The sequence below is a fragment of the Passer montanus genome, unplaced genomic scaffold (genome assembly GCF_014805655.1).
Source record: "Passer montanus isolate IOZ18808 unplaced genomic scaffold, ASM1480565v1 scaffold24, whole genome shotgun sequence".
Classification (NCBI taxonomy): domain Eukaryota; kingdom Metazoa; phylum Chordata; class Aves; order Passeriformes; family Passeridae; genus Passer; species Passer montanus.
The window spans coordinates 10,464,632-10,489,696 of record NW_024367037.1 but is presented as its reverse complement, the minus strand read 5'-3'; the positions used below and the strand labels follow the sequence as shown (position 1 = coordinate 10,489,696).

The following is a 25,065-nucleotide window of genomic DNA, read 5'->3' as shown; positions in this document are numbered from 1 at the left end:
GCAGGTGCCTCACTAACACAGGAAGGGCTCCAGTCACTAACAGCTGAGAAAACTGTTCTTTAAATCATGTAGATATATGAACTTTTAATTCACATCTTTAATAGCCCCTCATTGATCGCAGCTTTTATTGAATGTTAAGGGAGAGAAAATGTTTGATTGGAAATTTTTATTCAAGGAAAAAAACACACAAAACAGACTTTGAACATATTTAAAATTAATAATTATGTGTGTCACCAGAAAAGTTCACAATTTTTTCACTGTTTTTTATACAATATTATGATCCCTTTGATGCCCTAAATAAATAAATTGGTGAAAGCCATAAATGCCTGAGAAAGCCTCAATTGCAGCAGCTTATGAACTGCAGAAAATTTAATCATGGTGCTGTTGACTTCCATTAGGAAAAATTAGGCAAATAAGACTTTTCAAGCTCTAATATCTGTTAGCTACTAGATAGATAATAATAAAATTTCAAACCACAATTTTCACCAGCAGGTTAAAAGAAAATAAGTGTTGAACGTGTTGAACGTACATATATTGAATGTTAATTAGTGGTGATCTAGAGATTACTTGATAGTATACAAGAGAAGATACTGCATGTAAACATAAATGGAGCAAAAATGTAAAATTTTAGTAAATTTTCCACCTTTATTGTAGTCAGAAATTCTGAAGAAAACACATTCTAGCCCAATAAAAGACTATTACAGAAGCCTTACATGGAAACAAAATGTCACTCATAATACGCTATCATAAACAGCAAAACTCTATATACCCTTATTTCCATGCCCTTCTTGTAAGGGTGAAGAGACTGATTCATACTTTCATTCAGAAATTAATTCATACTTTTAAATAAATGAAGAAAGTAAAGCATAGGTTCTATTGCAAGAATAGTAATTAAAAAATAATAATGACCAATTGCATGACAGCAATACAAAACCCTGCAGAAAGTTCTTATTTGAAAATAGAGTCAGCAGCAAGAATGAAGTTACTATCAAAAATACATTGACCTCACTATCAAAGATTTATTTGAATGAAGTTCCTGGCAAATGATCCAAGAAAGTAGTAACCACAAAGCTTATACTGAGATGTAAATACAGTAGCACAACATTGTAGCCTCAGAGAATTCAGTGATCAACAAAACAAGACTGCATTTTTTGGCAGCAGCAAACTCAGCAAGTCAGCCCAGAGAGCTAATTTGCTTTGAAGTGGAAAAAATAAACTTAGAAATAAAACAGCAGAGACAGACTACAACATGCTTCATAAAATGCAGTCAATAAACACAACTATCCAGAGAATATGAGCTCATTCAATGAGAAAAGACAGTCATGCCAGCAAAATTACAGATGTATGGTAAATCCAAAGTGCAACTGGAAAACTAAGGGGAAAAGTCAGGCTAAAATCAAAGAAAATTAAAAAAAAATTACCCCTAGTTCAGATCCCCCCAAATAAGATCAAAGTCTTGAGGGAAGCAAGGGAGCATACAGACAATTCTCGTAAACAAAAAACCACTTAAAGTTAACTTTCACAAAAATGAAAAATAAAATATTAGACATATAACAGTCCAAATTTTTAATTTCAAAATATTTGTGAAATCCCCAATTTTTCCCTTCAGATTTTAAAAAACATTTATACATTACATTTAAAAATGAATTTTTATTTTTTATTAATGAGATGAGCAATTGGACTACCCTATAAATGTCAAGAGCTTCTGTAGCCTTATTCAACCAAGAAATTATACTGTTATTAGATTGAAATAAAATTTTACTATTTGCAATTTTCTTCATTACTGCTATTTGTGTTGTATTAGGATCACTTATAAATCATAATTCATAGTTTGTAAACCAATATTTTACTGCACTATTTAAAATGGCATTTGAAATCATGACTATCATGACTGTAAAAAATCTGGTTTGGAAGTTGTTTTCAAGTAAAGTATTAATTTTTAAAAGGGTACTGCACTTCTGCCTTATTCAAAACTGCTAAGAATAATATAAGATGCAAAATACATTTCTGATCTTCAGTGTTTACACTCAGATAAAGCAAAAAGGGAATGTCTGTTCCTTGTCTCTGTTACAGATCTAATCTGCTTATTTCTGGTACCTGGTTTTAGTGACAAAAGAAGGAATAAGAGGGGAAGAGGATTGGTCAAGAGTCCACATGACCATCTGCCATTTCTGGTAGAATAATAATTCCTATGTCTATAGGATAAATCAATAAACACAATGAGTCAATTAGAGAATGATTTTTTCATTTGCATATTATTTATCTTAAACATTGATCATTAGCTTCAGTTAATGAAATATACAAAATGAACTCAATATCATCGTGTTAGAGACTCAATATCATAGTGTTTGAATCAAAAATTGCTGTTCTTGGGCAGTGACTTTGGGAAGGGAAAAAGAAAGGGATTGCTTTTGGTTCATGAATGTGGTCTAATTATAAACAGTAACTGCATTTTCAAAGGAATGGAAAAAATTGTGACAAAACATATTTAAAAAGAAGATCCACATTGAGGAGTTCTGGAATGAATGTAACAAGCAAATAAAAGATTTAGCTTTTGAAGTTAGAAGAAATAGAAATATGAATTAGATAGGGCAAAATTCTCAATATATAACAGACTAAAATAAACCCTACCTGCTTAATAAAACAGCTATGGTACTGCCTTTAAAGCAAGAGTAACATGGAGGTATGACCATCTTCAATGAAGAGCTGATTAAAGTTTTGGAAAGGCAATATATTTTTAGAAGGACAAATAGAAGGACTGGAATTTCTCCCTAAGCTTCAAAGCTCAATCTACAATCAAATAAAGTATCTTAATCTTACATATTCTTTTTAAACAAGGATAAGAATGCATAGCCTTTACTACGATCTGGAAATTTTTAGATTTGCTCTCTTGAGCATCTAAACATAAAGAGTGAAAAACTGGTTTTCAGGAAGCTTCTGTAAAATAAATTTGCATTGATCCCTAGAATAATCCATTGCCGACACTCATTTTTCACCTCCTAAAATTTCAGGTGTGTCAGAAGTTCTAGGCAACTTCGTTGATTTTGGCTGGGATAGAGCTGCTTTACTTCACAGCAGCTGATACAGAGCTGTGATTTAGATCTTCTGCTGGAAGCTGGGTTGATAACCCAGGGATGTTTTAGTTATCACTGAGCACTTCTCACACAGAACCAAGGCCTTTTCTCCCACACTCCACCCCACCAGAGAGGAAGCTGGGAGTGCACAAGGATTGGTGAGGGGACACAGCCAGGACTATGTCCAACTGACAAAGGATTATTCTGTGCAATATGGCATCATGCTCAGCATATAGAGCCAGGGGAAGCAGGAGGAGGAGTGGGAACATTTGGAATGATGGTATTTGTCTTCCCAAGTCATCATTAAGGGTTATAGAACCATGTTTTTCTGGAGGTGGCTGAACATCTGCCTGGCCATGGGAAGTGGTGAATTAATTCCTTGTTTTCCTTCGCTCATGTGAGCTTTTGCTTTACCTGTTAAATTTCTATGTCTCAGCTCATAGATTTTCTCACTTTTACTGTTCAAATTCTCTTCTCCATCCCTCCAGGGGAAAGTGAACAAGCAGCTGTGTGGTGCTTGGTTACTGTCTGGGGTTAAACCACAACACCCATCATGTTCAGAGTGTCCAGAGTGCTTGTTTTGAAGTTATGATGATTATAACCCAAAATCCTAGAAAACTAGACCTAAAAAAATACTTTCTAAATGTATTGGTATGTTCAAGGTCATATATAAATTTAAGAGCCTGAAAGAATTGATATTTCAAAGTTTTCCTAATCCATCTACTCTAGCATTAGAAGCTTTTTTCCTGCACAATCAAGAAATCATTCTTCATTGTCATTTAAACCCTGTCATTTTGTATTATAAAGACAACACAAAGAACAGCTTATTTCCTATCTTGAAAAATTTTCTGTGTATATAAAAAAGTATCTGGTTGTTTTTTCAAATATCTCTTCCCTAGACATCCTCAGTTACTTCACTTTCTCTTCCTGGATAATTCCAGATTTTCTGTCATTCTTATTTGGCTCACAGGGGCTCCAATTGATCCAGATTTTTCTTGGGATACCAGTGTCTTATATTGGTCACAATATTACAGGCAAGCATTGTCATTATGGATTCAAGAGTAAGATAATTTTCATGTGTGTGTAAAAAATACACCTATTTATACAGCTCAGAAGAGTGTTTGTCTCTTTAGCAATAGCATCATTATTGTTATATACCAGTGGCTAAGATAAAATTTATTAAATACTTTGCCCATTATGTTATTTTCCAGAGCTGCACCTAGGTCAGATCTGTCTCACCTTTCAACTTACATTTCAGGTTATCCCTACCTGCAGGCAGGACTGTACATTATTCTTCTAACCCATCTAATTGAGTAATAAGTTATCCAGTGTGTTTATCAGCCAGTAAGGTTGCTGCTCTTCCTCACTTGCATCAACATTTCAGGCAGTGTCTTCTATTCAATCAGAAAACATAAAATGAATTAAAATACCAATAATTAAAAAAAAAAAAAAAAAAAAAAAGAAAGAAAACTACCAGACACGACTGCAAAGAATCACAGGTGGTTATATAATGCTGGTCTTCATTTTGACAGCAAATCAATCATTACTTCTCTCCTGGTGCAGTTTTCCAACTGCTTGTGAATTTATTTTGCAACATTCTTTTCGTAGACTATGTTCCCCCTAACTGGAAATCAAGACAGAGTATAAAGAAGCTAAGTCAAAACACTGCATTTTCTGTCAGTCTTTAATCCATAAGCCCTTCTCCTTCTCATGGAAGGAAATTAGATTAATTTGCCACTGCCTGATTTCTTCTCTATCTATAACATACCTGTGTATGCACTCACACACGCACAGTTTTACCACCATCCCACCAGCGGGACCTACTGTTACAGAACCTGGGGTCTTTTTTTTGTTTTATTGCTTTTTTTATTAACAGGAGCTAGGTTTCTGTCTGCGATAAATCTACAACTCCAATTGCTGCTGTTGTCATACGCAACTAGTGGAGTTTTAGCACATTGCTGTTGATTCAAGACTGAGAATTCTCTAGAGCAAATCATGCACAACAACTCAAAGCAATACTTAAAAAGGAGCAGAAATTTCAAATAGAATGCAGTGCAGGGAACTAAATGCAGGTGCTTTGAGAGTATTTACTGCAAAGGAGAAAAAATCATATTCACACAATCAGAGTCACAGAATGGGTCAGGTTGAAAGGAGCCATAGTCATCTGGTCCAACTTTCCTGCTCAAGCAGGGTCATTCTGGAGTACACTGAACAAGATTGTGTCCAGATAATTCTTAAATTTATCTCCGGTGGGGGAGGCTCCCTTTCTGGACAGTCTGTTCCAGTGTGGGGTCACCCACACAGTAAAGAAGTTCTTCCTCATATTCAGGTGGAATATCCTGTGAATTAGTTTCTGCCCGTTACCTCTTGTCTTACTTCTTAATACTTACTATTCTGTCATGTACTCTGAAAATGCTTTATAAAATTTTATAATATTTTAAATCATCATAATACTTTTCTCACATTTATTGCAAGGACACAGTGAGAGAAAAATTGTTAATCAGCAATAGTAGAGAATCAGGTAAATGTTTATTTATATACTGTGGCAAGACTTCTTCCTTTTTGTCATATTCATCCTTCACAAAATATTATTCAGTGTCAAAAGCCACAGCTGATTACGCGAATCTAAACAAAGCTAATAAAAAAAAATCTATTTAGCTTTTCCTTTTAGAAAAAAAACTCAGAGGAAAAAGAACTCTTCAAGAAGCTGGAACATCCGAATCCTCTTTTTCAGTTGCATGAGCAAAGGTGGATAATGTACCTTTCACTAGCTATTCTTACCATTGGTCAAGGAGTTGACCTGTGCTTGATAAGAGAGAAAGAGTGAAGATGTACAGAATGCATTGAATGAAATTAGGTCACAGTTCTCTTACTAATTCTAAGGAAAAGTGGATTTTCGCTTCTTGGAGAATTGCCAAACAGCTCACTTTATGCTGTAGGAAGGCTCTCTTCTCCTTGACCCATAAAACAGACTATCACATGGTAAGATTCAGGTAACGTTTCTAAGACTCAGAATTGTCCTTGGTGGTTTACTTTTAGAATTACTTAAAAGGTGGATGAAAAGTAAAAAAAATCTGCGTTATTTATTCCAGGAATAACAATTTGCTTTTGCCTTGTTTATATCTTCCAATATCAGATGCAGGCAGTAGAGTCTTTTTCCATTCCTCTAACCAAATACTCATAAATATTCTCAAGACCCTACAAAGACAAAATCCTTCTTAACTGTTATGATTCATTGGGCTACAAGCTACACACGGACTAAGTGAAGCCAAGGTCGATATCTCCCATGAGGTCCAATATATCTCAGTATTGATTGAAGCACTGAAATCAATGAAATTATAATTGGACAGAACTTGTAGGTAACTAGAAGCTCTACTGAAAACTTTGAGGGCTTAACAAATGTCAAAGGGAAATCTTTGGAATTAACATATCTAGAGAAAATATTGCCACTGATTTTTGACTCAGCCATAGATATTTTTGAAGTCTTGAACAACACTCTTTAGTGCCTGTCTGGCACTCAAATAGCCATTTTAAAAGATGGGCCAGGGCAAGGGTAAACAAAGAGTCTACTATAACAGAGGTCGCTGTGATAACGTTAATGTATTTCCCCTACATGTTTCAGTATATACAAAATCCTTTTTCAACAATCTGGTTCCTTTTGGGTACTAATATTCCATTAATAGATCTCCTGTGATGTAGCACAGGTTTCTGGTTACTCCATAAAAACTTTGCTCAGTTAATGCATTTCAGGACAACTGATCGTTATCCCAACTCTTATTGAAATATGACTGCTGAATTACAGTAAGAGTCTTGGTTGTATGCCATCCTTGAAAGCAGCAGTCCTAAAATGTTTTTGAGAAGATTTTGAGACAAGCTGCTTTTTTACTGTCTTAGTGGTCTTTGCAGAGTTTTTCCACCATAGTCAAAATATCATTGAAATAAAGCTTATAATTTTCTCTACTTTTCATGAAATCAAGCAGATTTTCACGTACAATATTTTTGAGGAAAAACATACAGCTAAAAACACATACAAATTTAAAAGTATGTATATTTTACCTATTTTTTCAATATTTGTATACATAATATTGCATTCTCATGCATTCTCATCCATGAAAGCATTCCATATGTAAAGAGAAAATATGCTCTCAAAATGCAGTGAAAGTAAATTAAATCAGTGACAGACAGCAAGATACTCAGCTAATATAAATCACCTTGGTCTACCAATTTCAGAGGAGTTACATGATCCATTTGGTTTTGAATATGACTCTAGACACAATCAATTTACTGTTTGTTTGGTGTATGATAATATTTTTCCTGTAGTGATACCTTTAACTAAATTTCTTATAACCCACCTTAAAGCATTAAGAGCACAGTAAGCAAACACCTGGTAACTTCTCAACCACTGTAGAAGAACTGGTAAATTATACCCCTCGTATGGAAACTTTTACATTATTTCCAAGCAGTCAACTATATGAAATGCATTCACACAGAATCTTTCAGCAGAGCTTCAGAGCTAAGGAAAGAACTACAGGGAATTTTTTTTTCTTCTTGAAGCACAAAAAAGCATCATAGATACACAAAAGCCTAATTTACACTCTGAAATGCTGCATAGTGTGACAAAGGTTATAAATGCTTTCAGCATGTAAGGCAGGTGATAAGCTCCATATTTTACCTGGCAGAACCAAACTCATCTCATAGTGGGTTAAATGGGGATGGTGTATGAAGCTGAAGGCAAGACAATCATCACTTCAGTGTCTACTCTACCAAACTCATTGCAATTCTAGAAAAGAAGTGGAGTCTTGCATACACAAGTGGCTCATATATGTGCAATCTACACTACTCTGAAAGAAGGGTTAAGAATGGTGTAAGGCAACTTGCAAGACTGAGTAATGTGATAATAGCATTGAGCTGAATAGATTCATAAGGAATAAGTAAAAAAGAAAACTTTAATAATCAAAATAATTGAACAACAACAAAAAAAAGACCTTAGGTTAAGAATTTACTTCTATCCTTATTTCTGAGAAATACAGATCTATAATCAAAGGTCTGTATTTCCTTTTTCATCTCTCCTGGATAGATGTTCAGTGCAGTAAGCTCATTTTTCACATTAGTATCTATTATTCTGCACATCTCTTTCAGCTGCCTAAAACTTTTGCTATGCAATTCATCTGCAAAAGAAGAAAGGCGGTGAGCAACTTGCCAAAAAAGATTAATAATTAGAGTTGATGGTATATGATTGTACCAATCAGTGAGCCTAAGCTTGAGAGTCACACAGTAAGGTCACATGAGCACTACCCAGAAAAGGGTAAGCAGAATCAGCATGAACAACATCCTAGTGAAGCAAAACTTTTAATTCAAATTTTTACATTTGGCGTACATAATAAGTGATATCTTTTCCCTAGTAGGCTTTCCTAGTTTCTTTTCAGAACTAATTTGTGAAAAAGAAGGGGAAATTCTGTATAGTGTACCTTCTCTTCTTTAGCTCCAAGAATATTCTTATCTTGTGTATGATGTGGTAAGTAAGTAACATGCCAGCTATCAAACTGTGGGTAGTCATCCCATAGCCCTTCTGGTCATTTTTGTTGACAGTTCATTAGTGCAGCTGCAAAAGAAAACTTATTGTGTAAAGTTTCCATTGCCTATCATCATTACAATGTCCTTCTGATTTCTGCCTTATCTTTTAGTTCTGTGCATCCAAACTTGCAATCTTTCCTTTGCCTGCCTATACAGAGGAGATGGAATACTAGAAAATCAGATGGGTGCACAATTTATGTAATAAATGGTCTTCTAATAATTTTTTTTTTCGTTTGGGGGGATGGGTGCAAAGGGGGATTTTGAACTGGTTGAGTTTTCCCTGCATTTTAGTTGTGACTACACACATTGAAGATGTTCTTTTGGTTTTGGATGTTATATATTCAAGTAGACGAAGCTATTTAATATAGTGCAGAACCATGTACTTCAGTGATGAGGGTGGTTGTAAACCTCAGGCAAACATCTTTTTTTTTTTTGCTTTGTTTTGTTTGGTTTTTTTTTTTTTTTTGTTTTGTTTTGTTTGGGGGTTTTTTTGGATTTTTTTTTTTTTTTTAGGAAAAGGTGATATCTTTAAAAAACTGCAGTAAATTTTTAAAATTTAATTTTAAACTAATGTTGTGGAATTCTAAAACCACAGGAAAAAATAAAATCCCAAGCGAGTGAGAGGGTGAAGGAAAAATTAATATAAAAGTAATTATAGAAAGTACTCGTGTCTAATTCTCTGATTGTTACAAGTTGCAGATTTCTTAAATTGCATCCTGTTCATTGACCAAAACCCAAATGATTATAATATGTAATTACAGTATATTGCACTATTAACTAAATACTGACTTTTCTTAGTCACATGTAGTGGCTGATAAGAGGACTTTACTATAATTTCCATAAGTTAGCAATTAATATTATGCATGTACTTACATCTAGGATAGATATATTTCATCCATTAATTGTATAATAATGAGTATTATTATACAATTAGTATATTAGCACATTAGTAAAGGTAATAATGATAAAATTCATGTGATTAAGAAAAATTCCTCTATTTACAGCAGAAGGAAAAAATATCTGGAATTAATCTGTTTCAACAGGAAATCCAACATAAGTGTAGTGGGAAAATTTAGACTTTAGAAAATCAATGAAATTTTTTGTCATTTTTTAATCTAACTCAAAAAATGTTTGAGAGAATGTAAAGGTGCATAACATACTGAATGGAACACAATATGACCACACATGAAAAATTCTTGCATCTTTTTTAAAATCTTCATACACTCAAAAAAAATCTGTCTTTCTTCATTAAAAAAATAAAAAATAAAAACTGGACAGTAACTTCAAATTATCAGAAAGTGCTTTTTCATGTTTTCCTCATTCTTTGCACAATTTTCTAGATAAGAATGGCAGTCATCTAAAGTAAAATCATCTTCTGTTTGACATTAAAATATTATATATTTATAGCTGTAAATTTATTTTCTTTTCAAAATAAAGACCTGCTTTGCCTTCTTCTGGCAGCAGGAATTGATTTCCTAAAAAACCCTCATCCATTTTCAAAAATTAATCATTGGAAAGCTTAAAATGTCATATCATCCAGATTATGTTTGTAAGTTTTTACTTTTAGGCAGATTCTTCACCTGCAGAGAGTAATTTTCATCACAACTCTTTTTTCTGAGAAACTTAAAGAAAACTGATTCTTGTAATCTACATAAGCTTTGCCACTGGGAGAATAAAACAAAAGATCTGTCAGACATACAAGCTCCCAGCTCCCAGAGAATATAAAGCAGTATAAGTGAGTAAACCTACATAAGATATTAATATGTGAAGACTGTTAAATAACAGAGGAAAAAATTCTCTCTGTCATCATTACAAGTTCCAATCTTGTTATTACAAACCCAGCTGCTAAAAAAACCCAAATAACTTTTTAATTGTTCAATATTTTCCTGATTTCTCTTGGCTGTTAGATTAGCAGGTGCTCTACTATCAAAATGTCTGGCTACTTGTAGGGAAACATCATGGCACTTCCCCATTTTCTTCTGAAGATTAGGTAGAAAGTATTTTCTTAAATGTCTCAAGAGAGATTCTTTCTGTTGGGAAAACTCTCTTGTAGGAAAGGCATAATGGGAAAAGGACTTTGTAGGAGGTAAGATATGATGTAAATTAGGTGATTGTCAGTGCCTGTGAATAAACTATAATCCTATGTCAACTATGAATAAAATTATTTTAGGATTTCAATCTTCATATATGCAAATAATAAAGAACCCCACTCTTTTATGAGGGAACTTTGTTTTGGTCATCCTCTAAGTCAGGTATTTAATTTGAAGAATTGTTAATGACTTTGTATTACTACAACTACTACTACTAATACTACTACTACTTATAACAAATCCCACAAACAGGCATCAACACCTCAAAATAAACCAATTATGTGCAAGCTTTGATTTTTTTTTTCTCAACATATAATACATTTTTTGCACAAAATCAAGTCTCAAAACCCAATTTCAGCTTTTCTATTTGTTTTGGACAGTCAAGGGCAAAATACAGCACTTCCTTTTTGCTACAGAAACAGTAATAGTTTATTTCAGTGTTTTACTGCAGTGGAGGACATGCTATTAGATTAGTAAGGAAAGTGAAAGAGATATTTAAAACAGGAATAGGTTGAATTCCTGACCATACAGTGGTTAGAATGGATCAATGAGAGCACATATCAAGGGTGGTTCATTTTCCCAGACAATGCAAATCCAAAGGTCATTTCACCTGAAAAAGTCAAATTCTTAATGCACTATATCTTGAAGGAAAAATGCGCAATTTAAACGGTATATGAGATCACTAAACTTCAGAAAATGAAACAAAGAAGGGGTTTTAAAAGTTTGAAAGCAATTCAAATTTAATTTGAAATGGACTGAGGAGCCTTTTAAATTTTATCTTTACATGTTCTTTTAACTTGTAAGAATCCCTTTGAGGACTGGTTTAATCTGCATAAGTACATTATGTGCTTTCACAAGTCTTTCATAATTTGCACTCCAAATACTTCAGAATCCTGGTTTCAAGGGTCTTTTTGGGTGAGTTTTTAGGGTTGTGGTTTTTTTTAAATCCATGTTACAGTTATGAAATGTAATGAAGAAAATTCTCCTGGGAAAGTGATGAAGGGCAATTAGAACATCAGAAATTGAATCAGTATAGGAAGTTAAATGTCAAAGGCCTAGAGTTCAAAAATGCATTAGAAAATAGTTAAGTTCCAAATACATTTAAAATTATATTTATAATTATAAAATGCTTAGAGATTCATATTGTCCTCTATCAATGTCACTGTTGAGGCAATCATATCCACAATATCTGGTGTAATTTCAATTTTATCTTGCGTTCTGCTAACACAAAGTGCTAGCTCTATTACTTCAAGCACAGTGATTTAGACCAGTTTCATATACATTCTACAGTAACATAAACTGTCTCTAAGAGAAGGAGAAGCAATTATGAAATATTTTCTCATTTGTTTTTCTCCTTATAGAAAGCTCCCAGACAATTTATAGGAATGTAGGATGATGGCATCTCACAGTGTATCAGCTGCTCCACTGGTCATGCCAGTATGATTCAAGACTTTTGGTGTCAAACCCATCAATTCAACTTGGGTAATTAACTTTGCTCCCACAGATGTTTAAGGTGCCTATGGGTTAATTAACTTGGGGTAGCATTCATCAGGTTAACACCCACAAAGTGTAATCTGCCTACACTGACATTCACTAAGTATTATTGTGACACTTCTAAGAGACTGTGAAAAGAGCTTCTTGAAACTGTTGGAAAAGGCATTCTTTCTAAATACAGATTTGTTAATTAAAATTTAAAAAATCAGATTATGCAATGTTTTTTTCTTAGTGTTATTGATGGAAATCAGGCAAATTTCACTCAACAATGAGAGTTTTGGTCCAAATACCCCAAATTACAGAGTAACCTGAATCACTAGACCCCAAACTGCCTCAGCTACAGCACCCATGCAGGATGGTGTTCAAATGTTACCTGCAAGGCTGAGTAGATTAAAACTATCTTTTTTAAAACACAAATTTAGATCTGTTTTAATGTTTATGCTTGGAGATAATAAAATCTTTTTCAAACTCCCCTCTCTCAACCCATTATGAAGTCTATAGACCAAGATGTTGGCAATGACTCCACTGTGCATATTTTCTAACTACTGGAATTCAAAACATCTTGGAGATGACTAGGGACTTGTGAGAACATGCACTGTTTGCTCCCTAGGAGCAGCAAAGACACAATGCAGCCATTAATTGTATTTTACAATCCCAGAGGGAAAAAAGAAAAACAGGCACTAAGAAAGATTGACATGTACAGTGGGATTTGCTTGGACTATTTTCCCCATCTTAAAAAGTACTGAGTTATTGATGCTATGCTGTTAAAAAAATCAATTTCACTGTAAAAGTCTACCCCTTACCAAGGATGACTGAATGAAAAAAATTGTGGAGTAAAACACCAAACAATTGACTGGTACTCAAGTACTCACTGAGTTCATTTATGTCTTTTCATTTCTAAGAGCTACTTAATTTCCTAACCCTAAGCAAAGAACTCTTCTAGAAAACAGGAATAATCCCAACCAATACGCATTTTCTCCAAGAGATATTTTGAAAGGTATTCCACCTCTCCTTTGTCTTTGAAGAGCTTCTTTCAAGTACATTAGACTGCATGATTTCCTATTAAGGCTTCTAAGAAAACTTTACAGATGTATTTAGTCCTATTGATTTTTTTTTTGCAACATTAAAAAACGTAGACAGTGTGAATCACACTGTCAGACAGAATCACTGACTGTGATTCAAAAGCACTGAAAGTTTTTTTCAGGCCAACAAGTGATAGTAAACATAAGTAAAAAATAATAGATGAAGATGCTTAAATTTATTTCTCTTTCTGCCTGCACTGGTAGACATATCTTAAGGCATCTCAAGAGTCAATTTAGTAGTGAAAGAGTTACAAACTTGACAACAGCTTATAAATCCATATAAATCTCACAATGTGGTTTTGAGTGATGTGGCTACCAGGTTGAAGAGCTTTTCCCACTGCGTGTAACAACAAAGCGTGTAACAACACTAGAATTATGAGAGATTTCTTTGGAGCATTTCTGCAATGATCTCCATCAAGATTGCCTTAAGGCTGAGAGGAGGCTGTGGCTTCCCCAGGCTCTGGTTCACTCTCATCCTTGCTATGGCACAAGCAAACACACCAGGTGTACTCAAGGTGCAATAGGCTGACATCTGTCTGCTGTCCAACCTGTTTGGCTGAGTTCCTCTGAACTGTCTTGAACCTGGCAGAGCTGTTGCACACACACCAGATGCAATTTGATCATTTGATGAGGTCACAGCTGAACCATTCAGCACAGAACACAGGAAGAAAATCTGGTGTTCACGCTAGTTTGGGGACAGCTTCAACAAATGCTACAGGCACATTTGCTATGTCTAATCACCCCTAGGAAATTAGCTGGCAGTTAAGCAAACTAATGCAGTGTCCTTTGTTTGATCTTAACTTTCTGGAGATACAGAAAATCAATTGAGTTGCAGTGCAGCAATTGTAAGCCTGAGCATAACTGTTCCTTGGCATAAGAGAAATCACTCATCAAGCACACTTCTTTGTTTCAGCATGCTGCAACAATGCATTGTCAAGTATTTAATGCAATTTTACTTCATTCACATCAAGAAATTGCCACATCAGACAAAGGGAGCTGCTCTCCATTCCGATCTTCATGACACCCTCTCTGAATACATGTGAAAAGTATCAGGATCATAAGTTAAACATTCAGAGTGGTTCATCTTAAGCCACCTCTGCTAACATCCATTGTTGTAGTCATTTAAATAATTCACAGTGTGTTTTCAGAAAAAAAAATGCACTCAGCCTGTCAGCATCAACATGTCATTTTCTCTGAGACCATACAGTATAGATATGTATGTGTGTTTCAAGGCAACCTTACAAAAAGTAAATCACACATACACAACTTGGAAAAGTTTAGAGACAGCATGGATCCCAAATTCAATGGATGAGATCTTCACAAAGCAATTCAAATCCTTGCTGTGAATCGTGGAGCAAGAATAAACACTAAAAGCTCCCATATACCATGGACCTGCACTGCCCATCCCATCCTGTAGTGTGTTAGCTACTGAGCTGAAACACAGAAGGGAGAATACCAAGATTACATTGTCCACTTTATAAGCAGAACCTAACATAAAAAAAGAAATGGATTTTGAAAAACTCCAAAACAAGTGGATTCAACACATAGGATTTCTACACCCTCTCCAAATCATAACATATCCAGCTGAAACTGAATACTCTTTAAGCAGTTTGATATGCAAACTCTTTTTTGGTGGTGAAATAAAATAGGCACTTAAAAGCAATAGATCCAAAACAACCCAGTTGCAGTCCAAACAAATAAAGAAAGCCATAACTATTGAAACCATAGAAGTCTGTCTTCTCTAGTTATTTAAATATTGTTTGGAGAAGATTTTGCATGAGCAGGGCAGAATCTAATAGTAATATTTAACACTAAATTTCACAAGCATTTAGGGATTCATTGTGTCTATAGAATTCTCACCATCAAAGAAAATCCAATATAAAATTTTTCAGACTCTTCAAAGACTGTAAATAGCATGATTCATTTTTGTTGCTGCAATTTTGCTGTCAAGTCTCTTTGGGTTTTAGTCTCTAAAAGTCAGTATCTGAAATTTTAAACCCCTCAAGCTTCAATTGCATTGTGGCTTTTCATACAGAATTGATATCAACCTTGACTTAAGTATTAGAAAATTACAGCATCTTTCAATCACAGTGTAATTAAAAAAAGTTTTCAAATAAATTGAACATCAATTCAGAGCAAATCTCTATTTTCACTGTAAACACAGTGCCAGAATTCTTCACACTAAAAAGTGGTCTAAAAGCAACTGTTAAAGGGATTTTAATGGAACCTAGTGTCATCTACAATTCAATTTACAAAATGAGCTACATTTTAGAAAACAACCCTTTAGACAAGCAATATCGTTGCAGCAATTTTGAGTCAAAGTTCTAATCAAGTCTAATTTATTTCAAAGGGTTTATAGTTATAAATACAGATTTACAATATTTTAATATCTTAGTATATGTATCTGACTGAATTAATATTTCTTGCACAACACAAACCTACCATTTAAAGCACAAGTTCCAGAAGTTGCACAGTTCTTAGTGTTTCTGCATAGTCTCCTTTGGAAACAGATTTGATAATAATTTATGAATTATTATATAGTGTGGTTCCATGGTTTAACCCCAGCCAGCAACCAAGCCCCACTCATTCCCCCACCAGCAGGACTGGGGAGAGAACTGCAAGAGTAAAAGCAGGAAAAGTCAAGAGTTGATATAAAGGCAGCTTAAAAGGGAAAGCAAATTTGTACACAGAAGCAAAGCAGAACACGTAATTGAGTCACCACTTTTCAAGAGCAGACAGGTGTTCAGCCATTTCCAGGAGAGCAGGGTCCCATCACATATGACAGTGACTTGTGAAGACAAATGTTACCACTCCAAACATCTCTCTCTTTCTCCTTTTCTCCACGTTATATACTGAGCGTGATGCCACATGGAATAGGCTTTTTGGTCAGTTTGGGTCACCTGTCCCAGCTTCTGTCTTCTCCCAAAGCAGCATGGCACACAAAAAGCAGAAAAGCCTTGGCTCTGTGCAATCCCTGCTCAGCAGTAACAAAAACATTTCTGTATTATCAGGCCTGTGTTCAGCACAAATCCAAAACACAGGTCCATATCAGCCACTGGGAAGAAAATTAACTCTGCCCCAGCTGAAAACAGTGCATGTGGTTAGATTTATATGAGGAGATCCATCTAGGATTGATCCAATCTTTGGTAGAAGTCTCAGTTTTTCAGGGTGTTTAAGGAGGGTGCAAACAAAAACAGCAGAACTGTAACACTTTTCTAAGCAGAGAGTATTCTACATTCCAGTGGATTTAGAGATATACCCTTAACACATTAAAAATAAGAAGAAAATGGTCTTCCAGACTCTACAGTGATATAAAACAATTCCAAATCAACAGGTGGTAGTCCTTATTCTGGTTTTGCAAAGCTCATAGCAGATATTGTATTTCAAGACTTAGTACACTAATTAAATTATTATACCCACTAAAAAAAGTGTAAATTTCTTTAGTATAAATAACAAAGAACAGTATAAAAAAATTGTTGCATGTATTTCCTTTTTTGGTTTGATATTGTAGCCACTGATGTAAATGTTATAAAATGAAAATGAGACATTCCAGGCAATGTAGGGATAATAATTTTTAAAATCAATCATAAAAAACATTTTCCACGCCATCTAAGGAGTTATACAACAAAATTGGTGTAGGGAAAAAAACGGTTTTTGTTAGTTTTGTTTGTTTGCTTGTTTTTAAATCAGGTCATTATTTGTTATCTGCACAGAGGCAGGATGACTTCCTTCCTCTGTAAGATCTTTTGATCTTTATGTTTTCCTTAGCAAACATCTGAATTTTTTCATCTTCCAAATGTAGTTCTTGAAAGCATGAAGAATGGGTCTATTTCTCAGAACATTTATCCTAAGGTGAGCAACTCTGTTTCAAATCTGTTTTCACCTGAGATGCTTCATGCCTTTGACAACAGTTCCCTAAACATCATCTAATTTGAGCAACAGTCACGCTCCACTGCCCTTGGGGAAATGAAGAAACTGTGAAGAAAAGAGCACAAGCTTCAGTGCATCATGGAAAAAGAAGGATGGCTGTGAAGACATAGGAGCTGAGTAGTTAATGCTGATACCCCATTCACCGAGGAGTAAAGTTGGTGACTCCAGAACTTTCGCTTATTCTGAACAATTTCCCTGATCTACCAGTGGCTTAAGAAACAAGCAGCTGCCACTTTCAAAATGTGAGAGCTCTTTAAACAAGATGTTAGGATTTTATCTTATAGGACTTGAGGGGAGCGGGGGTGGGGAAAGGAATGTTTTTTGCTCTTTCCTCCCCCATTTAAAAGGATTTATTGGGAATTTGGAGTGGTCCCAGTTGACTGGGAACTGAATAACATCCCAATTTTCAAAAAGGCAAGAAGGATGACCCTGGAAACTACAGGCCTGTCAGTCTTACTTCAGTGGCTGGTTAAGTCATGGAGAAGATTATTCTGGGAGATATTGAGAAACATCTGAAGGAAAACACAGCCAGTACAGCTTCACAAGGAGAAAGTCCTGCTTGTCAAATTTGATTTACTTTTCTGAAAAGGTAAGCCACCTAGTTGACCAAAGGAAGCCAGTTGATGCAATCTGTTGGGAATCCAAGAAAGCTTTTGGTACCATTTCTCACAGGATATTTCAGAACAAAATATCCAGGCCATAGCTGGACAAACACAGCATGTGTTAATGGGTGAGCAAGTGGATTATGGTCAGGCATGAAGGTTATAGTGAATGGTGCGACATCAGACAGGGACCTGTCACTTTTGAGGCTCTGCAGGGCTCCATCCTCAGCCCCATGCTCTTCAACATCTTCATTAACAACTCGGACACAGGACTCCAAGGAATACAAAGCAAGATTTCAGATGACAAAAAACTGGGGACTGTTGAGTCCCTTGAAGGCAGAGAGGTCATCCAGAGAAACCTCAACAAAGCAGAGGGCTAGGCCATTCCCAGGTGTATTAAGTTTAACAAGGGCAAGTGCCCAATACTACACTTGGGATGGGGCAACTCTGGATGTATGGACAGACTGGGGAACAAGATGCTGGAGAGCAGTGCGACAGAAAGGGACCGGGGGGTCCTGGCCGATGGCAAGTTTAACATGATTCAGCAGAGCCCTGGAGTCAGCCAGGAGGGCCAAGCCTGTCCTGGGGAACAGCACCAGGCACAGCACATCACCACCCAGACAAGAGAGGGGATTGTCCCATTCTGCTCGGAGCTGGGACAGCCTCACCTCCAGTGCTGGGGGCAGTTTTGGGTGCCACAATATATGAAAAACATTAAACTATTAGAGAGCATCCAAAAGAAGATAACAAAGACGCTGAAGGGCTTTGATGGGAAACTTTATGAGTGGCTGACGTAGCTTGGTCTTTTCAACCTGGAGAAGAGGAGATTTAGGGGAGACTTCATTGCAGTATACAACTTCTTTGTGAGGGGAAGAGGAGAGGAGATATTGATCTCTCTGAAAATCATTGATAGGACCCGAGGTGAGACTTCATTGCAGTATACAACTTCTTTGTGAGGGGAAGAGGAGGGGAGATATTGATCTCTCTGACAATCATTGATAGGACCCGAGGGAATACCCTGAACTTTCATCAGAAGAGATTTAGGTTGGATATTAGGAAAAGGTTCTTTCCCCAGAGGATGTTTGGGTGCTGGAACAGTCTCCCCAGTGAAGTAGCCACAGCACCAAGCCTGCCAAGAAGTATTTGGACAATGTTCTAGGAACATGGTGTGACCCCTGGGGTGTTCCTCTGCAGGAACAGGAGGTAGACTTGATTCTTGTGAGCGACTTTGATCTCAGAATATTCCGTGATTCTGTGAATTGAAGCTGTTTGGTCTTGACAATAATTGAAGTTTCCAAGTTTTATGTGAGTAGAATTAAGAAAAAATAAAACACAAACAAACAAACAAAAAATTGCAATATAAATTTTTCATGAAAAACTGAGGTGTTAAAAAATAGTGTTGAGTCACTCCTTCATATTATTACCATAAACAAAGCTTTCATTTGCTCGGACTATTATGTTTAACAGAAAAATAAGCAGAATGGAGAATTGTTACTGCTGTCATTTTTCTATTAAACTAAACAGCACAGTTTCTATATTATTGGGGTACAATTTCATACATACATCAATATTTGTATTGCCTGTGCAGAGCACTTATAGTTCATTTCTGGCCAGTCATTCTTCTACATTGCAGGAGTCCATTGTATCACTTTTCTGCAAAATAAGATAAATCAGACTGTTGTTGAAAAGACCACATGCAATGCAGTGTTTTGTACTGGATCAAAAAGTGTCAACTAATAGGTACAAACCAGGAAGACATCACTCATTTGTCTTATTAAGGGAAGTTAAAAATAACTATTCATCATCATAGCTATAAGTTCAGCTGTATCCTAGTGCATTATATATCTAGTTCCTGACTGTGCTAACAGAACCTCAGTGCAATCAACAAGACATATGGAGGAAAGACTGAACAGTGCTTCAGCCATCCATCATGATTCTGCAGGTCGTGCTGAATCACAAAAAGCAAAGAGCTCAGAATCTTGAGCACCCAGGGTTGTTGGAGGACAAAAGTGCTTTCACTGAAAGTGCTGTTTTCTGTTAGAAAAAGGAAGGTGTTCACAGGCTACCATGTTCCTTTCTAAATACAGAAGAAGATTCTGGAATAGTATGATACTTTTGGTGTTGGACTTCAAATGGTCAGAAGAAGTAAAAAGATATTCTTACAGTCAATTATGAACAGGACACTGCATAGTATATGCTGTCCCTCACTTACATATAAGTAAAAACAGAATCTTCAAATATAAAAGAATTAGGGATGCAAATAACCAGATGCAGAATCTCTTTTTCTTGAAAACAAAATTAAAATTTAAAAAAAGGTGTTATTTGTCACAAATGAACAAATACCCCTCCTATGATTTTGTTTGCCAGATAATAGCATCAGTTATAGTGTGTAAACCTGTATAAGACCCCAACATCCTAAGAAGCATGTCTAGGACTGAAAAACCAAGCAACAAAACAAAAATACTTTTAGGCAGAATTCCATCTGCCACCTCACCTACAATTGCACTGCTTTTATGGATCTTTCTTGGAGAAGCAGCATATCTCATGGTTTTGGGGAAAATCATAACCCTTACAATGTACACAGCTGCAGTGCAGCACATACTGTGATGCTAATTAGAAACTTTCTGAATGCCAAGAAGAAAAAGATTCTAAATATAGACAGCTCTGCAGATTATACAGAATTTCTTTTGTCTCTGAAAACCTGCATAGGCCAGGACAGTGTGTTATCTTGGCAGGACATCTCGGACTGGTATGTGCAGCCTCATGATAGTGATAACATTTTAAATAAAGCAACATTAAGAAATCAAAGGAAAACAACAATATCCTACAAAGTTGTTAATATGCTTAATGCCTAATACTCATTGGAACCTATAATTTGATTGGTCTTCAGAACTTGGTGTCCTGGGATATATCTCCCCATCCCTGAAAAAAGTAGTAAGACTCCCCAGTGCAGCCATAGAGACATTCATAACCTTCTACATTACTGAAAACAATCAAATTTATTATTTAGGGCCTCACAACAGTTTCAACATGCTAATAGGACTGCACCAGAGCCCAAGGAATTCATAGCTTAGCTTAATTAAGCATTTTTGTGACTCAGACCACACAAGTACAGAGATGACACACTGTTCTTGCAAACTACTAAGGAAAAGAGAAAGCTTGAATCCACCAGAGAATTTCTTTTTTCAAAAATTGATCCAGCAATTACCTCACAGTGGTAAAATGGAAAATTATCTCAGGAAGTAGGTTACTGAGTGTAGGAAGTATTCAGAAAAGTCCCCATCTATGATAATACAGCCAAGTCTTACTGGTACTAAGTATTGACATCAAGAAATGTTTTCCTGAGAAGAAAATGTTTTCACACTTTTTCTTTCTCTAGTCCTGTACTTCCTGAAGAATTCTCCAGTAAGTCAAATAAGTAAAAGGAAAAAACAGGAGTTGAATTATTCTTTTGCATTTATGATGATGTCTAAGAAAGAAGGAGCTGCACTGTACTATGTGTCCCTTTAAGAACTTGCAGGGCTAGTGACTGGAAACATTAATGTTTAGGGAGGATTTGATTACAAAAGTGACAATAAAAATTTGCAGCTGTCTGGTTTTCAGTGTTCTCCAGCAAATAATTACTCTGCAAAAGGTTTTTAAGTATTTTCTTGATTGCTAAAGTACGTGCTTCTACTGGTAGTTTGCATACATAAATATTTGGTCAGAATTTCGGTTTTCAGGCACAAGTGTCACTAGCACACTTTGTTTCCTGATAAAGTAGAAGTCTTTTTCAGAGTATTATCATGCATTACTATTATGATATCACCAATTTAAGGGAAATGTAGAAATAAATTCCAGAGCAAGACAAAAATTTTAGAAAAAGCAAGTCTATTAAAATGAGAATTTCTTTGAGATTTTAAGGGACATAGGTCTTATTAGCATGGCAGACATTTGGTAAATCATAAAGCCAACAGGGTTCTTCTGTGTCTGAAAGGAAAAAGCAGCCTGATAGAAGTCATGCTGTCATCATCCTTAGAAGTGGCACACAAGCTCTGGCTAGGATAATTTTATTCCTAGCAGTGAGTACAGTGATACATTTTGGAGTTAGGATGAGAATCATTCTAATTACTGCTGAGCAGTGCTCACACAGAGGTTTTTTCTGTTCCTCACCCCACCAATGAGATGGGTCAAGCTGCACACAAGGTTGGGAGGGGACACAGCCAGGGCAGCTGACCCCGACTGACTATGACCACATGGACATTCCTTACTATAGGGTATCGTGCTCAGCAGATAGAGCTGGGGAGGAGGCAGAAAGGAAGGGTGTTCAGAGGGTGGTGTGATGGGTGATGGAACCCTGCTTTCCAGGGAATGGCTGAACACCTGCCTGTCATGGGATGTGCTGAATGAATTTCTTATTTTTCTTTCCTTGTGTGTGGCCTTTGCTTTCCCAATTAAATTGCCTTGATCTCAAGCCACAAACTTTCTCACTTTTACTCTTGTAATTCTCTCATTGGCATGGATAGGTTGTTTTCTAATAAATTCTTCCATGTGGGAAGTCTGAAAAGTCAAAGGATCTTGCCTTTTTTTACACAGGGAAACAAATATTTTCTTCAAGTTTAACAAATAATTATAGCTACATCTGTGGTAGGAACATGTTATTGTTATTTTATGAGTAGGCAAGCTCAATCATTACTGCCACTGCACTTTGCAAAAAAACCGTATCAACTTTTATACTCAACTACAATTTTTTTTATGGATCCTCTTCCTTAAAACAGATTTCCAAAGTCACTAATAATTAATATTTGAGCATACTTATAGCAAATGTATTGCAACTAAAAATAACAGCATTTGAATTGTGTAATTCTTAGGAAAATTAGTAATATATATATAAGTAATTGTAAGCTAATATTTGAAGGTGAGAAGTATACACCACCCTTCTAAGCAAATGAAATTCTGAATTCAGATACTGACAGGTGACCAAATCAAGAAATGAAGAAAATATGTTATAGTCTCAGTTGTTAGTTTTAGATTGTTTCAAATTTTTTTTCTTTATAGAATTAAAAAATAAGACAAAATATTTAAAAGCAAAAAATCTGCATCTTAAAATATCAATAAAAGTTTGGGGGATTTTTGTTTTCCTTGTCTGGTGCTTTTTGATTGATTGGTTTTCTCTGTTGTTGGTTTGGGTTTTTTCCTCCATCTACTTTGCTTTAAATACATCTGCAGAATCACTCTACTGAGTAAGAGAGAAGACTCATGTGCTATTTTTTAATATTCTTTAAGGGACATTTTAATTCCAGATTTCTTTTCCTATCACTACCCATTTATGAGGTGTTTTTCCATTCACTCACAAACTGCAGAAAAGAGGTTGTTTTTCTGCAACAAGAAATGAAGTGGATGTTGATAACAAAGCTAGGAATACTGTAAAATTTCCAAGATTTGGGTAGAAATAGGAGAAAGAAAGAAAAAAAGAAAAAGCAGTTGAACAAAAACTCTGAACAGGAACACTGAGTTAGGGAAAAGATGCACACACATAAAAATCTCCTCAGGCAAAACTACTTGTAAATATAAAGATGCACTGCAGGCCCTCAATGGGGACATTTGTTAAATTAAATGAGATATAGATACCACTTTACCAATTTCAATGCTTCACCCAGTGGCTCTGGGTCAAGATTTAGATTCTTTCCAAAAATTCATAGCTTAGAGAGGAAAGTACTTCTGACATTATATTTACTGTGACTTTGTTTGACTTTAAGAATTATAATTTTTTTCCCAGTTTGAAAATTATTAATCAAAACCATTTCTTTATATTCAGCTATCATTGACACTGATGTGATTTCACAAATAAAGAAGTGAATGAAAAAATCCATGTTAAACAAGTTTAATGAGGCACAGCTAGAGAAAATGGGTATTGCCTCGCTAGTTTCCATAATATTTCCTGACATCAGTGGATGCCTAAGAATAGACATTTTCAGCCAATCTGGTTGTGGTGGGGGTTTTTAAGCAGATATGTTAGCTGTCCAGAAATAATGAAAAGGAAAAGAAAAATGTTATCTAATCAGTGCAGAAGAAATATGTCATGCATTAAAACAGGAGTAATGAAAGGCATGAAAAAAATAAATTAGAAATGAGCAGAAATTGTTGGCTGAATAGAGTACAGAAAGCTTTTCATGTAAAATATAAATCATGTATAAATTAGAAATTTCATTGATGGACCTGTAAGAATCTGTATATTCAATAACCTGCATTGGAGCTGTTTAAACAGTAACTTTCTCCTATTTCTCTCTCAGATCTGAATCCCAGGAAAGTGAGGAAAAAAATGAAAAAGCAAAACTGAGAGTAAGTAAACACCCAAGGAAAACAACAATCAGACCATAAAATGGTTAGTACACAACAATTGATCAGATGGTTACATATAACTTTCATAAGTTCATTAGAGATCAAAAGAATTTCAATGAAGACATGGATTTCAAAACGCAACATGCTGTATTGAAGGTAATTCATAAAACCAAGCATTACAACCACTATGCAAGAAAGAAATAATGCTACTTACAATTTTTTTTAAACCAACACTTAGTTTAGGATCAAATTCCTTTGCAGTAGGATATCCATGAGGAAACTGAATGAAACTGTATCAGAGAAAGTTCAGAATGGGAATTAGGAAAAGGTTCTTCACTGAAAAGTTGCTCAGCCACTGGAATCCACTCCCTAGGAATGTGGTTGTGGCATCAAGTCTGTCAGAATTCAAGGAGCATCCAAATTATGTTCTTAGCCCTATGGTTTAGTTTTACACAGTCCTGTGAGGACAGGACTGGAAGTCGAATTGATAATTGGACTTAATGATCCTTATGCGTCATTTTCAAAGAGAGAAATTCTATGATTCGGTGACAGTGACATTGTGAAAATGGCTCCAGAGAGAGAAAGGTAGGAAGAGTCAAATATTTTGAAGGGCATTTTTTTTTTTGCCATTTTCATAAGACAATGTGTGAATTGTCATACTACAGTGCATTTGATCAAAATATTTTGCAACATACCAGTTATTGATAGGAATTATTTGGCCTTTATTTAAAAGGACATGAATTTTCTATGCAATACACAGTTGAAGAGAAACTGTCCACAAAATGCTCTCAGCCACATTTCCATGCTAGTGTCAAGGTCCTGGCAGCTCTCTGCAACAAACACTGTGCAGCACGTGGGACAGTCAACTTGAAAAAAAATAACTTGAAAAACTGCACTC

General features: G+C 35.5%; 1 long non-coding RNA gene across 2 annotated transcripts in view; it reads right to left on the bottom strand.

Moving 5' to 3' along the window:
• Positions 1–24,461, bottom strand: part of LOC120503034 — a 41,832-nt gene extending 17,371 nt beyond the window's left edge. For both annotated transcript variants that reach the window (XR_005627644.1, XR_005627643.1), the window contains exons 1-2: positions 24,382–24,461; positions 19,410–19,499 (exon numbers count right to left, since the gene is read on the bottom strand). This is a non-coding gene — a long non-coding RNA (uncharacterized LOC120503034). The remainder of the gene's footprint in view (positions 1–19,409; positions 19,500–24,381) is intronic.
• Between the last annotated feature and the right edge of the window lie 604 nt (positions 24,462–25,065).